This window comes from Macrotis lagotis, chromosome 1, assembly GCF_037893015.1.
Source record: "Macrotis lagotis isolate mMagLag1 chromosome 1, bilby.v1.9.chrom.fasta, whole genome shotgun sequence".
NCBI lineage: Eukaryota > Metazoa > Chordata > Mammalia > Peramelemorphia > Peramelidae > Macrotis > Macrotis lagotis.
Genome location: NC_133658.1, coordinates 291216723 through 291234982, shown reverse-complemented (window position 1 = coordinate 291234982; position 18260 = coordinate 291216723). Strand labels below are relative to the sequence as shown.

Genomic DNA, 18260 nt, shown 5'->3' with positions numbered 1-18260 from the left:
AGAACAAGCACAGAAAGTACAGAGACAAGTAATGAAAGGGGGGATGAGATACAGAGGAAGGCAGGGTAGGGCAGAGAATGAGGAGGAGGAAAGTTGAGGAAAGTCCACTCACATAAGTATGTATTAGAGGTGGGGTACTTGGTAAAATGGACCCAGATTGAGTTGGAAGAATGTAGGGGGGGAAGAAAGGAGTTTGGGGGTCTCATTTTTATCAGGTTTTGGTGGGGACAGACTAAATCTTAACTATTATCGTCTTGGAGTTATTTTATTAATATTCACATCATCTCAAAGTTATTTATCAGCACCACCTGGTGTTCTGTTGGTTTTCCTGAGAAGTCTGAAGCTTATCTAAAGTTTATTAATCATAGGATCAAATGCTCTCAAGGTCTAGATGGCTTCCCTTGATTTTAGCACATAGTCTCAAGATGTGATTTTTGGTTTATATAGGATAAGAGATCGCAAATTATGCTCCTTTGGTTTTGGGGATGGTCTGTTTTAGACTTCTAGGTTACCTTCTTATTCCCTGCTATGATTACTTTATACTGGCCACTTACAAACTTACTATACTGACTAGAAGGAGTGGGGAGTGGTCATGGGAACCAAAACAAAATATGGTTTAAACACAGAGATCATGGTCTAAAGATGAAGTTTTTTTATATACACATGGATATATTGTAATGGCTGTATATGCATATACATATATAATGTATGAAGAACATATAGAAAATATTTACACATGTGATAAACAAATACTAGAAAATTCTGCCACTTGATTTCACATGCAACATACATGTGTTTATGCTCATATGTGTATATGTATATAGATATGGATTTGTGTATATAGCCAATGTAGGAAATTCTTTCACTAGATTAAACATGTTTATTACAGGATTTTTTCTTTTTTTTCTCTTTAGTGGGAAAGGGTGGAAGAGACATGAAAAAGACTTTTGTTCACTGAAAAAAGTTTTTAAAAAAAGAACCCCCCCCAAGCTAGGTTTCTTCTGTGTTTGTCAATAACAATAGTCTTTATATTGTACTTTAAAGTTTACTAAGCATTTAATAGATATTATTTCTGTAAGGAGTATAACATTATCACCATTTTATAGAAGAAGAAACTGAAGCTAAGATGTTAAGTGATTTATGCAGTCACACAGTTAAATAAATGTCTAACACAAGATTTATTTTTTCATTTTTTGAATTTCTATTTATTCTTATTTTTGCACAAATGAGGTTTTTTATGCATTACTAAAATATTCTTGCTTAAGAGCAAACATAATACCCCCTCCCCCTCAAAAATATAGACCCACATGAGCAATAAAGAGAAAAAATTAAAATTAAAATTAATAATAATAATAATAATAATAATAAGGGGCAGCCAGGTGGCACAGTGGATAGAGCACCGGCCCTGGAGTCAGGAGCACCCGAGTCCAAATCCAGCCCCAGACACTCAACAATCACTCAGCTGTGTGACCCCAGGCAAGCCACCCCAACCCTACTGCCCCACAAAAATAAAATAAAATATAATGATAATAATAATAATAATAATAAGGGTGGCCAGGTGGCACAGCAGGCAGAGTACCATCCCTGGAACCAGGAGCACCCAGGTCCAAATCTACCCTCAGACACCCAACAATCACCCAACTGTGAGGCCCCGGGCAAGCCACCCAACCCCATCTGCCCTGGAACCCCCCCAAAAAATAATAATAATAAATGTACTTCAGTCTGTGTTCCAACACCACCAGCTCTGTTGCAGGTGGATCACATTCTTTATGATAAGTCCATCACAAAAGCTACTTCCATATTCTTCCACCGTTGCCATTGCTGATCGCAACACCCTCCATTCGTACTCCCCCACTACCATATACTATATTTTCTCTCTCCTTTCACGCTGTCCCTCTTCTTAAATGTGCTGTAGGGTAGCTGAGTGCAGCAGACAGTTCCCTGGCCCTGGGGCCAAGAGGCCCTGAGCCCACATACCACCCCTTAGGCCCAGCATCCTCTGGGCCCTACGGTCCCGGACAGGCCATCCAATCCCAGCCCCTTGAAAGAAGTAAAGAAAAAAATGCTAACACGAGATTTAAACAGATGTTTTTCTGAATCCAACCTGAATCTTACCTGAATCTAACCATTATACTACCCAGTTGCTTTTATTCTTTACTGATCTGGGATGAATGCAGATTCTGAGATGGAGTGCCTAAACAACTATTGCGTATAAGAGGGAGCATCATTGGAAAAATCTCATTAAGCTTCAAAATTGAATCTGCCTGGTCCTCTTATCTCATAAGTACCCATTCCCCCTCTAATTGGATCCTTTGATAGAGGGCAGGGTTATAGGAGAAGATTCAGAACAGGTTTTCTCCTCATTTTCCTAGAGCTACAATGCTTCTAGTCTGCTCTGAAACTCTCCTCATCATGACCCCACACAAGAGGAAGACAACAAAAAAGGAGGAGAGTTCATCCCATCCCATGATTAATCTTTCAAATATATTAAACCTTCTTTCATCTTTGGGGTCTGGGAAATATTTTGCCAGACAGTAGGTGCCACTCCTCTACAGATGGCCATTATCAATACAACTATAGATCATCGGAAATTTGGATGAAGAACTCTATGATTAATGAAATGCAAAGTTAATAAATGGCAGAATAAAGGTGACATTAATTGTCCATGGACTGTTTTTCTGATTTATCTCTTAACTCTTCCCAGTCAGTCTCCATAGATGAAGCATGTTACCTAGAGAGGTATAGACACTGTGTTAAGCACTGGAATAATAAATACAAGCGAAACAAACAAACCAATCAAATAAGCAAACAAAAAATGACAGTCCCTGACATGGAGGAGTTTACTTTCTAATAGGAGAAAGTAACACATAAAAAGTGGGATGGGTAGAGGGAGAAAGTACTGTCAGAGTGCATGGTGGCAAAGTCCAGAAAAAGTCAAAGCACAGCCAGAAGGAAAACAAAGATTGGATAGCCTCAGCCCCTCCTCAGAAAGAATTCACATGGTAGAGGAATGTTCCAGGGTGAAGAGGTCTCAGACGTTTAGGAAAATTCCAGAGTGAAGCTGAGTCATAGTGGTGAAATCCAGATCGTCACAAGCAAATAATTTGCAATTTTAAAAAATGCTAAGTAAATGTCAGCTCTTATTATTACTGTATTATTACAGTTAAAAACATTTCCTTTTTCTCTGAGGAAACAAAACAGCTGGTGAACATCCCCTTTATAATAACACTTCATATACTTGAAGTCACCCTTCAGTCATTTCTTAGGCTAAATATCCCCAGTTCTATTAAGTCTTTCCTCTTAGGCAATATCTTTAATCATTTTTATTGCTCACTTGTGGACCTATTTCAACTTCTTCATGTCCTTTATAAATGACAATTGTACACAATGCTCTAAAAATAACCTCATAAATTTTAAATCTCACAGATTATTTTTTTTACATCAAAACTCTGTGAATTAACAACTAATTTTATAAAAAATGATGCTATTGACACTATCAGAAGGAAATACATAGAAATGTTTCCAAGCTAGTAAGGTCTTCATTTGGGCTGAACTATCCCTCTCTCTCTAACCTATTTGTAGGTCATTTTTGCCATTTTGTCCACTCACCCCTAGAAGCTATTAAAGCACCAGTTACTAAGTGCCCTACTTCATAGTGCCTCCCCCCTCCCCCATAGGCATTTTCACTTGGTGACATCACAATGCTATGGGCTCACACACAGCCATCTGGGAGACACTCTTGTAGGTTCATTTGATCTGGAACTGAAAGAGACCTTAGACATTATTTAGTCTAACCCCTTCATTTTACAGATGAGGTAACTGAATCTCAAGTATCATGGGAAATGAAGTCATATGAACAGTCTATATACAATACTATCAATTGAAGAAGAGCCATATCCCAAAGAAATAAAAAGTTCATCCCAAGATTTAGCATGGCTAGTGTCTATATTTGTACATGGCTGATCTGCTAAAAACTGGTAATTTGAATCTTTTTGTATTTTGAAGAAAGTCCAAGAATTTTGGATCTACAAATAGCTAAAAATAAAGGGATTAGATAATCTCCAAGATTTCTTCCAATTCTAAAGTCTAATAGTCCCCCTATTGCCTCCTTTTCTAGTACTATCAGGACATGGGACCAAAGAGTATCATTAAACATGTATTCTTCCCATGGTGAGAGGAGCATTCTATCACTTCCTTGGACTTTCCATTGATGACACTGCTGTTGGTTGTGACAGGGATAAAGGACCCCTTCTCCAGAAGCTGCTCCCCTGGAAGATGCCTGCAGAGGTTGGACTGAAAGTAAGGCCATAGTCTAAGGGTGGGAGTGAGGACACCACTATTCCAACTCTTGGGTTCACAGTCCTGGGATGCAAGGAGAGAAGGTGGTTTAAGTGGTGAAAGGTGTCTGACCTGCCTAGCACATGTATGCATCTTTTCTCACATTGCCTTGTTGCTCCAGCTAGGTTAACTTGTCTGGCCTCTAGTCTTCAGTATCCATGGACTTTGTTCAGGAGCAAAGCTATTGCTGTTAATAAAACTGGAATAATGGTAAATAAAATAATTCAACTTTCTAAGAGTTTTCAAGTTTACAGAGAGAAATCTTCAAAGAAGGCAAAATCTTTGACCATTTTCTAGCTCTTTTCTCAATATCCTTACTTCTCCTTCCTCCCCTTTTCAAGGGACTATCATTAAATTCCCAAGAAAGGTTTATCTGCTGTTGCTTAATATGCTACCTCTCCCAGAATATTTACATTTTTAGGAAACTATTACACTTTTTAGAATAGGGGCAGAAAGTCTGGCCTACAGGTCATCTTGGCCTGGCATTGTCAAGGCAAATACAGGTGGGACTCAAAACTCAATGAATCTGTTAACTTTTTGGGGTGAATTGTTTAACTAAATATAGATCAAGAATGATGTTATATCCAAATGGCCCTTGGCAGAAAATAAATTTCCCCACCCTTGTTTTAGAAGAAAAGAAAACCTTTAAAGTCAAAAGAAATGAATCACAAATGGCAAAATTTAAAAATTTTGACAAAGTTTGTTTTAGCATCACAGATCCTTGCCAACAATCAAACAAATCCCACTATATTATATATTTCTTGGAAAGTTAGTTTATGATTGAAAATAGAAAGGATGGATTCTTTAACTTCAATAGTAAGGCACTGGCATTTGACTTTTATATTTGAGCTGGGTTTTATTATCTGTCATTGCTGATTTTATTACATTGCTGTAGTTACTATGTATGTTATTCTTTTGACTCTGGTTTGTTTGGTCTGCATCTCTTGATACAAGTCTTTTCATGTTTCTCTAATTCTTTACATTTGGCATTCCTTATGACACAGTAACATTCCATTACACTGACATGCCCTCATTTGTTTAGCTATTCCCCAATTGTTGAGTACATTTCTCCCAGCTCATTTTATCACAAAGAATGCCAATTTAATCAATCCAAAAACATTTAAAGATAGATTTAGGAGGATAATAAACTAAAGATGGAAAGTATCAGGTATATGTATTATATGTGTTTGCATATATATATATATATATACACACACACACACACATACACATACACACACATTTTTTTAAAAATAAGAAACTTTTCATTATCAACCACACTTGAACCTTTTTACCCCAGTCCCAGATGTGCTTATGTCCTACAACCACTAATCTCTTGGCCAAATCTCAGCCCTGGTTGATTTCCACCAGCTTCTACCAGCACTACTCACTAGTTTTTGAACACAATGGAAGGAAGTCACATAATCATGTTAACTGGGTTCATTACAAATCCATGTTTATACAACTTTAGAAAATCCTTTATTCCTCCTTAATTGATTCTTGATCTCACTTGTCCCAAAAACTCTTTCTTCCTCAACTTGTCTATACTTCTTCACCCAGGTCCTCTCAGCTGAATTCCTTGCCCCTTACTTTATTAAGAAAATAGCAGCCTATATCTCTATGTATTCCTCTCCATTCTCTCCTCTCATTCATGCCTTAACTTTTTGTAGTCCTAAACTCTTTGCTTCTATAATTACTCAAACGAAACTATTCTCTCTGAAGTTACTATCCCATATAACTAAGTAGGTGCCAAATCTTGCCACTTCTATGCTAATTTTTCACCTCTTTCATCACATCATATCTTTCACATCTGACCCTTTCTCTCTGTTCACCTAGCTACCAACTTAGACCCAGCTACCATCTTAGTTCAAGCTCTCATCACCTTTTATCTGCAACAACCTAAGTTGTCACCTTATTTCAAGTCTTTCCCAAACCAGTTCACCTTGTGAGTATTAAAATTATCCAATGTACAATAAAAGAAATTGAGGTAGAGCTCTGAGGCACTTTATTCAAGGGTCCCTCTAATAAAGTGAACTCAGATCTTCCTCACAAACTAAAATATGTTTTTCTCCCAGTATCTTGTTTTTAGAAGGTTTCATAATCAAATATGCAAAAGCAATATCACAAAATACAAAATCTCATTAGTTGATAAACCTTGCTCTTGAGACCAGAAATGACATATTAGCCAGGGTGGGAGGAGAAGGGAGTATCATAGGTTGGATAAAGAGTAGATCATCTCCATTGACTAAATAGTCATAAGATGATCACTTGCTCATGTTGGAAAAGAGAGATTCAGAGGTATAAAAATAAGAGGACTTTTCTATGCAATTGGGTCACCTCTGCCACACTGGGCTTGGTCACCATGACAAGACAAAACAAGGATAGAGGGTCTTGGAATTGCTTTTATTATGAACTATCAGTAAAAAATTGGGAATATACCTACATAGATGATACTTATTTATAAATTATGTATTTGTAGTAGTGTACTAACAATTGTGCATATTATAAAAATGATACAAAAATAGAAATTAAAAGTCAATGACATAAAAATAACATAATATCTGATCCTAGAGTCAACAGGAAGGTACATGAGTAGGGAAATTACATGGTTATATCTGATTAGAAATAAAAATGTGGCAGCTATGGAATAGGGAAAGACTTCAGAAGGAAAACTTGAGGAGACTATTAGGGTAATCTAAGAAAGATCTCACCTAGGGCAGTAGCTATATGAGTAGAGAGAAGAACAATGTAAATAGGCACATTGTAAAGGTTTGATTGACATGGTAGCAACATATTAGATATGTAGAGAAAGGAAGAATGAGGAGTTGAGGATGAGACCAAAGTTGTACTATCGGATATGGAAATAAGAGTATAGAGTCTGTGGGTGCCCAGGAGGGACCAAGCGAATAGACGGAGCAGGACAGCGAGCTGCAGGCCGCGGCGGGAGTCATTGCAGGGCAGGCTTTGAGAAAGATTTTTTCCCCTCCTTGACAGAGTTTTGGTGGAAAGGAGTGCTGCTGAGACTGTTACCAAGGGAGGTATCATGCTTCCAGAGAAGTCTCAAGTCAAAGTATTACAAGCCACGGTAGTGGCTGTTAGATCAGGATCCAAAGGAAAGAGTGGAGAGATTCAGCCAGTTAGTGTGAAAGTTGGAGACAAAGTTCTTCTTCCAGAATATGGTGGCACCAAAGTAGTTATAGAGGACAAGGACTATTTCTTATTTAAAGATAGTGACATTCTGGGGAAATATCTGGACTGAAATCACTAATGAAGTGGCGTCTGAGAGTTGCCCATTCCACTGAAGTTCTGAAATCTTTGTTTCATCATGTAAATAATTTCCAGGTCTCTCGTTTTATAATAAATGGATATCTTGTGTCTCTAAAATCCAATTTCTCTGCATTGATATGAACATTTCCAAATAAAAAATGTATAAATAAAAAAAGAAATGAGTATAAGAAATAAGAGCACCTCAATAAAAATAGGAAAATGCAGAAGAGGGATGAGTTTAGGGAGGAAAAGGTAATATAATGAGACCTATTATACAGCTAATAACTCATTCACACTTGCTCATTTTATGAGAAACAAAAACAAAACAAAAAAAAAGAGGATGTAGCACTCTTATTCACTGTCTGCCCCAGACCTAAGGTGATCTGACCAGCAGTGTATGCATATACAGAGGGCAGGAAGAGTTTTGCCCACATGGCTGCTACTACAGGTAAAGATAGCTTATTCCTATTCAATTGCATGTCATGGCATCACGTCCCTGATGTCTTGGAACTCATGGAGAATGAAGGACAAATAAAAATAGCCTGGAGCAGAAGAGAAGTTGGGAGCTTCCACCATGATAATACTAGGAGAAGGAAGTAGAGTGGGGAAATTCTGGGCAATAACAGGTAAAGAGGGTGATGGGGTAATGAGCCCCATTGGTTATCACGGGTAATCCTATTAAATACTCCTTGGGCCTTATGCCATGATCCAGTTTGGGCAGATTCTGAATCTTTTTGTCATGGATTCCTTGAGCTATCTGATGAAAACTATATGTCCTTCTTAGAAATCGTGAAATAATTTTCTATCAATAAATCAAATTTGTTAAATAATATATAGCAGTGTGTTATAACTATATAATATCTAATATCTATGATATATATATAATTAAGATAATTTTGAAGTAGTGATGGGCATAAATGATATTTGGAGATATATGCAATCATTGTAATGGAATTTGAAAATATAGCAAAGTCACAGGTACTAATACTAATAATACTGTGATTTGTTGCAGAAACTCATAATTGAAGATATTAAATTTCAATTTAAGGTTAATATAAAATAAAGATTAATTTCATCCCTCTAAGTCCACACAAAATCTATCCATGAGGGTTTGTTCACAATTAGCTAGCATTTATATAGTACTTCTAAAAGTACCAAGAATGAGAAATAGTTCATAGTTGGGCCATGAGCTCCCCTGTTCTTGGTATCTACACAATCTCAAGGAAATATTAGGAAGGCCCCCAGTATGTAGGGCAGACACCCTGTACCATACCATATTTCCCAATGTATAAGACATTCCCATGTATAAGATGTTCCCATGTATATGATGCACCTTAATTTTGGGGCCCAAAATGTGAAAAAAAAGTAGTACATAAAGTTATTGAATTAAAATTTTATTCATCATGAAATTAAAGGACCTTCTGCTTATAGCTTTCAGGAATCTTTTGGGCAAATCTGGTGCGTGCTCAGTTCATTCCATTTCATGAACCTGAAGCACCAATTGTGTCCTCTTTTGAAATCAGTCACTTCTTTTTCACCAGCAATTCTTCTTGCCTCCTGCTGAACCATCTTTGTGAACATAGGAATTCCAATTGTCCTTTGTTCTTCAGTACATCTCTTCAATTCCCTCTCTACATTAGGCCATTTGGCTGACTTAGCTCTCATGAACTTTTTCTGCCATGGCATTTCAGGAGGGTTTGTTCTTCCCATAGCCAGTCTTGGATTGTTTTCTCAGTTGGAGGAGACCAGACAGATGTTCAGCAGCATGATTTCCATTCACTTTTTTTTTTATTTTTAGTTTTTGCAAGGCAAATGTGGGTTAAGTGGCTTGCCCAAGGCCACACAGCTAGGTAATTATTAAATGTCTGGGGTCAGATTTGAACTCAAGTACTCCTGACTCCAGGGCAGGTGCTCTACCCTCTGCATCACCTAGCCACCCCTTCCATTCACTTTTGCAAACTGAATCACTTTGAATTTGAATTCAGCACTGCTCAAAAATCTTTTCTGAGCCATTTCTGGGAAGAATGTGGCAAAACATAACCTAATATACCAGTAACAAATGCAAAACAATGAATGCAAAGAAAACAAGTCCAAAAAAATGGGAAATGCAAGTAAAAAAAATCTATAAATACTGTATAAGGGATTTCTTCAATCCAGATTACTCATAGAGATTTTTCTTTTTTGTTAAAATTTCTTAATATTTTAGACAATCACATTTAGGATCATCATTACTAGTTTTTAGACCCCAACTTTTTCAAAAAAGGGTGTAATCTTCTACATGGGGAAATATGGTAATTATGGGACCACAGAGATAATAAAAACAATATCCATTATAAAACACTTGACAGTTTACAAAATCCTTTACAAATATTATCTTTTGTATTCATAAGAGTCAAACAAGGATGTGCAAGCATGGATGGGTTAAAAATTTGCATTATTGAGAAAGATTGTTAAAATCGCAGATCCCTTAGAGCACTGAGTCTTTTGTTACTGGCAGCAAAGAAAGACTCAATACTCCAATGGATCTATATCCTTGGGATATAGTTCTAATGACAAAATTTCCCATACCTACATGGAGTTAGAGAAAACTACCTATGTCCTCTAAAATCCCACTTTGAAGGTAGTTCTCTGTTATGTCTTCATGCTAAATGAGACATTTCTGCTGGAAAGCTTGATTGATCCCTTGAGTAGGAAGAGTGACTTTTCCTTCATTCTGCAAGACTTTATTGGGACAGTTAGGTGGCGCAGTAGACAGAGCATCAGCACTGGAGTCAGGAGGATTTGAGTTCAAATTCAGCCACAGACACTTAATTCCCTAGCTGTGTGAACTTGGGCAAGTCACTTAACCCACTGCCTTAAATAAAAAAAAATTTTTTACATGAAACAACAAATAACAAATGAGGTTTTTATTCTTTAGGATCTTACCAAAACTCATGGGTAGATGGCATCCTTACAAGTGCCAATAAAGAACTAACTGAATAATCAATATTTAGAGAATTTTAACCAAGGATCATAAAACTTTTGGCAGCCAACCAATAAGATTACACATTTGTACATAAAAATGTCATTGATTACTTTATGATTATCTAACTCATAAAGTCTGTTCTATGTCAGAAGTGACAAAGATCCCATCAGCCCCAGAACTACTGTCTCCTTTTCTTCCAAAATGTCATAAAGATAAGAATTTATTCAGTCTCTTATCTAGATAATCAGGACAGTTTCCTGCCTTCTCAAGATGGCCTTTACTCTGATTGTTTACACAACTTGAAAGTCAACTTTGTGGATGCAAATTAAAAGAGCTGTTTCACACTGACAAAGCCTGCCTTCAGATTTTTCTAGAGACAGGGGGTGGCTAGGTGGCACAGTGGATAAAGCACCGGCCTTGGAGTTCAGAGTACCTGGGTTCAAATCCAGTCTCAGACATTTAATAATTACCTAGCTGTGTGGCCTTGGGCAAGCCACTTAACCCCATTTGCCTTGCAAAAATCTTAAAAAAAAAAAAAAGAACCATGGGCAAGGGGCAAAGTTAGGTGGCACAGTGGATAAGAGCACTGGCCCTGGAGTCAGGAGTACCTGAGTTCAAATCCGACCTCAGACACTTAATAATTACCTAGTTGTGTGACCTTGGACAAATCACTTAACCCTACTGTCTTGCAAAAACTAAAAAAACTTTAAAAAAAAAAAGAACCATAGGCAAGTAATGTAAGATCCATAATGGTAATACATATGAGTAATATAATCACAATTTTAAAAAAATACAGACATTCAAAAGGGGGGCAATTCCTTTTTTTTTTACAAGGCAAATGGGGTTAAGTGGCTTGGCCAAGGCCACACAGCTAGGTAATTATTTAGAGTCTGAGGCCGGATTTGAACTCAGATATTCCTGACTCCAGGGCCAGTGTTCTATCCACTGTACCACCTAACTACCTGGCAATTCCTTTTTTTGATTGTATAGATAATACAGATACGAAATACAAAATAACAAAGGCAAGAGATTCAGATTCATTTCTTCTGTAACACTTGATACAGTTCTATGATTTAGGATGTAGCTTCAGAGATTTCTTCAATCCAGATTACTCATATTTTCCTTTTTTGTTAAAATTTCTTAATATTTTAAACAATCACACTTAGGATCATCATTAAATGAAATTTTGGAAATTTCTGAGATCTTGATGAATACCCTTCCATAACAATGAGGATTTCACTATAAACATGATTCCAAAATACTCACTAACTTGACTGTCAATTTGAATTTTAGATAATGGTAGACCAAATCATTTAAATTTCTATACTTGATTTTAATATTGATTGTCTGACAAGATTATAGCAATTTACTATAAAGGTCAGGGACATAAAAGGAAAATCAATGGTCCCTTATGTATTTTAAATGTCTGTTCCAGGCAGAGCTCTTGTAGGTAGCCAGACCTATCAGGTAAGAGACATTTTTCTGAATGTCACATTCATGGGAAACTGAGTCAGAAAGGGTCTAACCTCAGATCATAAGGAAAAGTCACCCTTTCAACTCTTATCCCAATGACTCTTTCACTTGTAAATTTCAACAAAACCCCTTGAGTTTTTTTTTTTTCTTTTCTGGTTTCTATGGACTATGATGCACCAGCATTTTTCTTTTAATACCTGGATTTCAGACTTAAGATAGCCAATTTCATTCTCATGAAAACTTTTTATAATTATTTCCTATACTCAGACAGAGATTCCTCTCTAAACTCCATAGACTAAAGGATCAGAAATTGTGCCATATTTTGATTATGATCATATAGTGTTAACAATAAACATTACATGAAAAAATCACAAAATGTTATCGATGTTGCACAGGTGATTTTACCACAAAAAATTTGAAACATGTAACACATAGAAACAAAAATTTTCTTTAAAATTTTCAGTTAATATGCTTTAATACTTGCGTATGAAACAGATGTTCTGAATTTTAAATGTAACAATCAACACATACAAAGGTGATATCATTGCAGGAAAAATGGAGAAAGAAATAATAAATAGTAAAAATTTTTAAACTGATATATACATACATAAATACTTGAGAATATTATTCATAATATGTTTGATTATTACTACCATATTTTAAAATGCAAAACTACAGTTATAAAATACTTAAATCTTATATCAATCCCCTCTTTTTTTCTTTTTGAGTCTAAGGGGGTACAAAATGCCACCTGCAGACCAAAAGAAATAGAGGGCCTTTTTAACTTTACATTTCTTCAGAGGATATGAAGGGAAGTTCTTTAATATTCCTCATTTGACCATGGGACATTTACAACTTCCATTCCATGCGAAATGACTACAGATTTATTTTTACTTCCGTTCTATGCAAAATGACTACAGATCTTATTTGCCATAGTAGTATAACATCCAGTAATTTCATGTTTATTCACTTTTACCCAAATAAGCATATCAGTCTTAAAAAGAAAATGAGATTTCTCAGGAACTTAATCTCACACATGATAATTTCAAAACATAGTGAGAATTTTTCTATTTGCAAACTTTAAATGCACTTAATAGTAGCCCAACAGTTAATTGTTTCATAAACAGTAAACTTAAAAAAATAGAAACTTTTCCATGACAGCCAAAAGCGAATATCATCACATTATTTGCAGTAAATTAGTTTACAGATTTGAAAATCCAGTAGACCCTATACAAAATACATAAAATAATTTTTACAAAAGTCTTTTTCTGAGTTCTCTTTTTAAAAATGGTAATAAAAATCCCTGATGTTAAAAAAGGATAATATATTAATTATGAATTTGCAAAGTGATGGACATCTTTCTTATTCAATTTTTTTTTAGGATTTTGCAAGGCAAATGGGGTTCAGTGACTTGCCCAAGGTCACACAGCTAGGTAATTAATAAGTGTAAATTAGTGTCTGAGATCATATTTGAACTCAGGTCCTCCTGACTCCAAGACTAGTGCTCTATCCACTGTGCCACCTAGCTGCCCCTCTTGTTCAATCTTAAAGCAAAAAAAATTTGGAAATTGGAATTTATCAAACCTAAATTGGTATAAAATTTATTTTTAAGTATTATAAATTAATCCCACAAATTCTTCACAGGTAATAAATCCCAATTTCTACAGAATTCCTATGTGCCACCTTCCTTGAACTTCAAGATATGATAAAAAAGGGTCTGTTGATTTAATACATTGAGAAATATATCTAACTAAATTACTCTTTTGTTCTATTCTTAAGAAAGTTTTATTTATTGAGTTTTACAATTTTTTCCCCTATTCTTGCTTCCCCCCCCTCCACCCCCCCATAGAAGGCAGTCTTTACATTGTTTCCATTGGTATACATTGATCTAAGTTGAATGTGATGAGAGAGAAATCATATCCTTAAGAAAGAAAAATAAAGTATGGGATAGCAAAATTACATAATAAGATAACAGGTTTCTTTTTTTTCTAAATTGAAGGTAATAGAGTACAGAAGGAGGTCCCTAGATGGAGACTAGGCCGATCCTGGGCCGGCTCTAATGCTTGCCTCCCCAAGGTACCTTAGGGGATGTGTCTAAAATTGTCGTGGATTTTGCTGACCCAACAGAAGTCAATGGCTACTGGGCTCTGAATGTAGCCTCCACTCTTTGCCTGACCTCAAGGCTCCTCAAGGTCTTTCCCCCCAATCCTGGTCTGAAACAAACTGTGGTGAACACCTCTTCTCTCTGTGCTCTGAAACCCTTCAAGAGCTGGAGACTCTATTTTGCTAGCAAGGCTGGCCAAGACATGATATTCAGAGTCTTGGCAGAGGAAGAATACAGTGTGTGGGTGCTGAGCTATGCCCCAGGCCCTCTGGACACTGACATGCATTAGGAAGCCCAACAGAAAATCAAGAACTTGGAGTTGTGACAGATAATCAACAATTTGAAAGAGAACCAGTCCCTGCTGGACAGCTCTGTCTCTGTCCAGAAGCTCTTGGACCTTTTGAGTCAGGCACCCACATTGATTATTATGATGAATAGGACTGGTTGCCCTCCACCATCTGGGTACCAATTCACCTTCCCCTGTCATCCTGTTTTCCCCCTCCTTGTTCTTCACAAGTGCCTCTCAACCTTTTCATGGAGAGGGGTGGTGGTGGGGTGGTATGACTTAGTAGAGAGTCCTTGGATTAGAAGGCAGAAGACCTACTCCATGTCAGCCAGGCCATAATGGGTCTCTGAACCAAGGCTTCAGAGTCCCAGTCCAGGGCTCTACACTCTGCCATGATGTACCCTCCTCGCCTCCTCCATTCCCTTTGATTTCTTATATGACTTCCACTAGAATTGACTCTTTTCTCCATTCTGCATTGTCTCTTTCTTCCCCTTCCTAAAGATCCCATTGGGTGCCCAACCTACTGAGTACAGGTTACTCAAGACTGGAAGTGTTAGGGATAGAGTGATTCTATTGGAGAATTCTGGGGGGGGGGAGTAAAAAGGGAGACCATACTGGAAGAAGAGGTGATTTTGTGACTCTTTCAAAGGCACATAGAACACAATGCTAGGCTTGCAGTCAGCAAGCTGAGTTCAAAATCCAATTCTGATATTTATTGTGACTGGACAAGTTACCTCATGTTTGTCCCTCAAGTAGCTTCCTAAGACCTGAAGCTAAATTCTGAGACTGGTTACTATCTGTCTTGGTCAAGGAAGCTCTCATACTGGGAGTGCTCCATGCTGAAATCATGTCATTCCTGTATGAAAGGGATAGAGAGAGAGAGAGAGAGATTCATTAGGATGAAAATGTGTTTCAGTTTTCTTTTGTGATTGCCCCCATCCTCAGAGAATTCAATAAATACTGAGAAAGTAAAAAATAAAAAATAAACAAACAAACAAATAAATTGAAGGTAATAGTCTTTGGTCTTTGTTCAACCTCCACAATTCTTTCTCTGGATACAGATGGCATTCTCCATCACAGATAGGCCCAAAATTGTCCCTGATTGCACTGATGGAATGAACAAGTCCATCAAGGTTGATCATCACCCCACCCTGTTGCTGCCTAACTAAATTACTCTTACAAACAAATTTAAGTCAAATTCCTTTCAAACATTGACTTTAAAGAGTGACATCACATAATTAACCCATTTATTGGCAATTAAATTAATATAAATTACTAAAATCAGGTGGCTAAAATTGTTAAATGCCCATCAGATTTTCTAAAAAAAATTCTTGATAAAGATTATGACTTGATGGTTCTAAAAATCCTTTTTTCTTTATGATTACAGGATTTTCTTTATATATAACAATCTTATGAAATTCATGAGTCAAATGTCAAAAACTGTGGTTACAGTAAGCAACAATATATAAAAATTTAGTTTTTCTTAATTCATTCATTCTGTTAATAGCACAATTTTAAAATTCCCAATTATTTCCTGTTACTAGAACAGTCATGTACATCACAATATCATAATCCAAATTATGTATTTTTTCAACTTAAAAAAACTCAAGTTAAACAATATATGAACTTAGTAATGCATAGAAAATCAACCCATGTATGGTTATCTCATTAAAAAGGTGATCATATCACTTTAATACATTTTGGGTTTTTTTTTTGGCAAGGCAATGTGGTTAAGTGACTTGCCCAAGGTTACACAGCTAGGTAATTAAGTGTCTGAGGTCTGATTTGAACTCAGATCCTCCTGACTCCAAGGCCAGTGCTCTATCCACTATGCACCTAGCTGGCCCTACGTTTTTTAATTTATATAGTCCTATTCCTTTTCTCTTCAGAACTAAATTTTGAATTAAATCAAGCCAAAATCTGGACCTGTCCTTAAAATATACATATAAATTACAGATATTCCTCTTTTTTTTAAAATAAAACAAAAACTTTTTTGTGCAGTGCTCTGGACCCAGCTCTGGACCTTGGCCACCTATGGGTTAGGAGACGCCTGGGGGTGTGAACCCGCCCACATGGGTGCTGGGAACGCCCCAGTAACAGGAATGGCTCCGCCCATGAGGGAGGAACAGGGGAGGAGCTCGGGGGAGGAGCAGAAGACTATATAAGGGATGGGACTGGGGAAGGAGAGAGCCATTTTTTCGCTGCTATGTAAGCAATAAAGACCTGCTGTTAGACTGCAACCGGGTGTTCTGTCCAGTTATTGCCCTCCTTCCCCAAAGGAGGGTCCAGCGTCCGAAGACCGACGGGTCCGTGACGACCGAAGACCGGGGAAAGGTATGTATCCAGGCGAAGGCTCGGGGTAGTGTGGCCGAGCAGGAAGGCTCGGGATAGGTCCTCGAGCAGGAAGGCTCGGAATAGGTCCCCGAGCAATTGGCGCCCGAACAGGGACCAAGGGAATTTCCGCCTGGCCTCCCTTAACAGGGAGAAGAGCTGGACAGCCTCAGATTAACTTGAGATTAATCTGGGACGAAGTTATGGGGCAGGGAATGGGTTTTCCCCTGATTAGACCCGAAGAAAAGGCAGTTCTAGCTTGTCAGTTATAAAAATTAGGAAAGCGGCATCAATTTAAGCCACATATTAAGCAGTGTCGTGAATTTGTAAATAAGGTGTGGGGGTTCTCCCCTTGGTTAGAACATTCAGGGATTACCAAAGAGAACTGGGAGACAGTTGGGCAACAGTTAGCTTCTTTTGATGAGTCATGCCCTGGAATCCTAACTGAACAAGACTTCTCCTTTTATTCTCTCATAAATACAATGTTACAGGGGAGTTCTCGTCCCTGTGGGCGAGAAACAATTGGCACACAAGTGGGAGAATCATTAGGAGAATCTTCTGAGGAGGAGGGTTGTAATAATCCTCCTCCGATTTATCCTTGGGCAGAACTTAGAGAAACTTTTAAGAAACATAATAAATATGGAGTTGGGGAAGAAGAAGGAGGAAGTAGCTATTTGGAGGACAGAGCAAGAGCTAGGAAGAATATGGAGGAAGTTAGAATCAAGGTTGTGGCACAGCAGAAATTAAGACCCAGGACTGTGGCGCAGCAAACAGTGAGAAAGGAGGAAGTGTTTAGGCCACACCCACAGGCAGAGACAGATGAGGAAGAAGTCTCCACCTCTCTGTCCGCCATGACTCTGAAACACCGAGCCAGTTTTACCTTTGGCTCTTCTAGGGGTCCTGCTCCAGGAAGTCTCATAGCACGCAGTCTTAAAGCGGCTGCTGAAGAAGGGGAAATTGTAGATTGGGAAGATTGGGGTATTACTCCAACTCTTTGTCCTGTTTTTGATGATGGCCAGGGTGGCAATCGCCGTCATGAGCCAGTTCCTTTTAAAGTATTGAAAGAACTCAAGGAAGCTGTTGCCAAGTACGGCCCCTCTTCACCATATGTGAAACATTTATTAACTAATGCCACTGCTGCATGGCCCTGGATCCCTTATGATTGGCAAGAGGTTGCTGGTGCAGTGCTCACTCCAGGGCAAGCAGTTACTTTTACTGCCCTTGTAAAGAGAGAGGCAGAACAGTATATAGAGGAGAGAGGTATCACCAACCCTGATGAGGCTTATGAGATGATTACAGGGACAGGAAGATGGAAAAGACCTAGAGACCAAATACATTTACAGCCTATGGTATTCGCAGCTATCCAACTCTGCCATGTTAGAGCCTTTGGAAAGCTAGAAGCCCAAGGGGCAGAAAGGGAGAAACTTATTGGTCTTAAACAACGAGCCAATGAAACCCCTACAGATTTTATCAGGGTACAAGCCACAGTCGTAACG

At 37.7% G+C, this 18260-nt stretch overlaps 3 pseudogenes; all 3 read left to right on the top strand.

Moving 5' to 3' along the window:
• Positions 1 to 5492: 5492 nt before the first annotated feature.
• On the top strand, positions 5493 to 7597 carry LOC141493370 (10 kDa heat shock protein, mitochondrial pseudogene; annotated as a pseudogene).
• Positions 7598 to 8037: 440 nt separating this feature from the next.
• On the top strand, positions 8038 to 14585 carry LOC141493307 (sepiapterin reductase-like; annotated as a pseudogene).
• Positions 14586 to 17615: 3030 nt separating this feature from the next.
• LOC141493257 (sepiapterin reductase-like) overlaps positions 17616 to 18260 on the top strand; it is a 4185-nt pseudogene continuing 3540 nt past the window's right edge.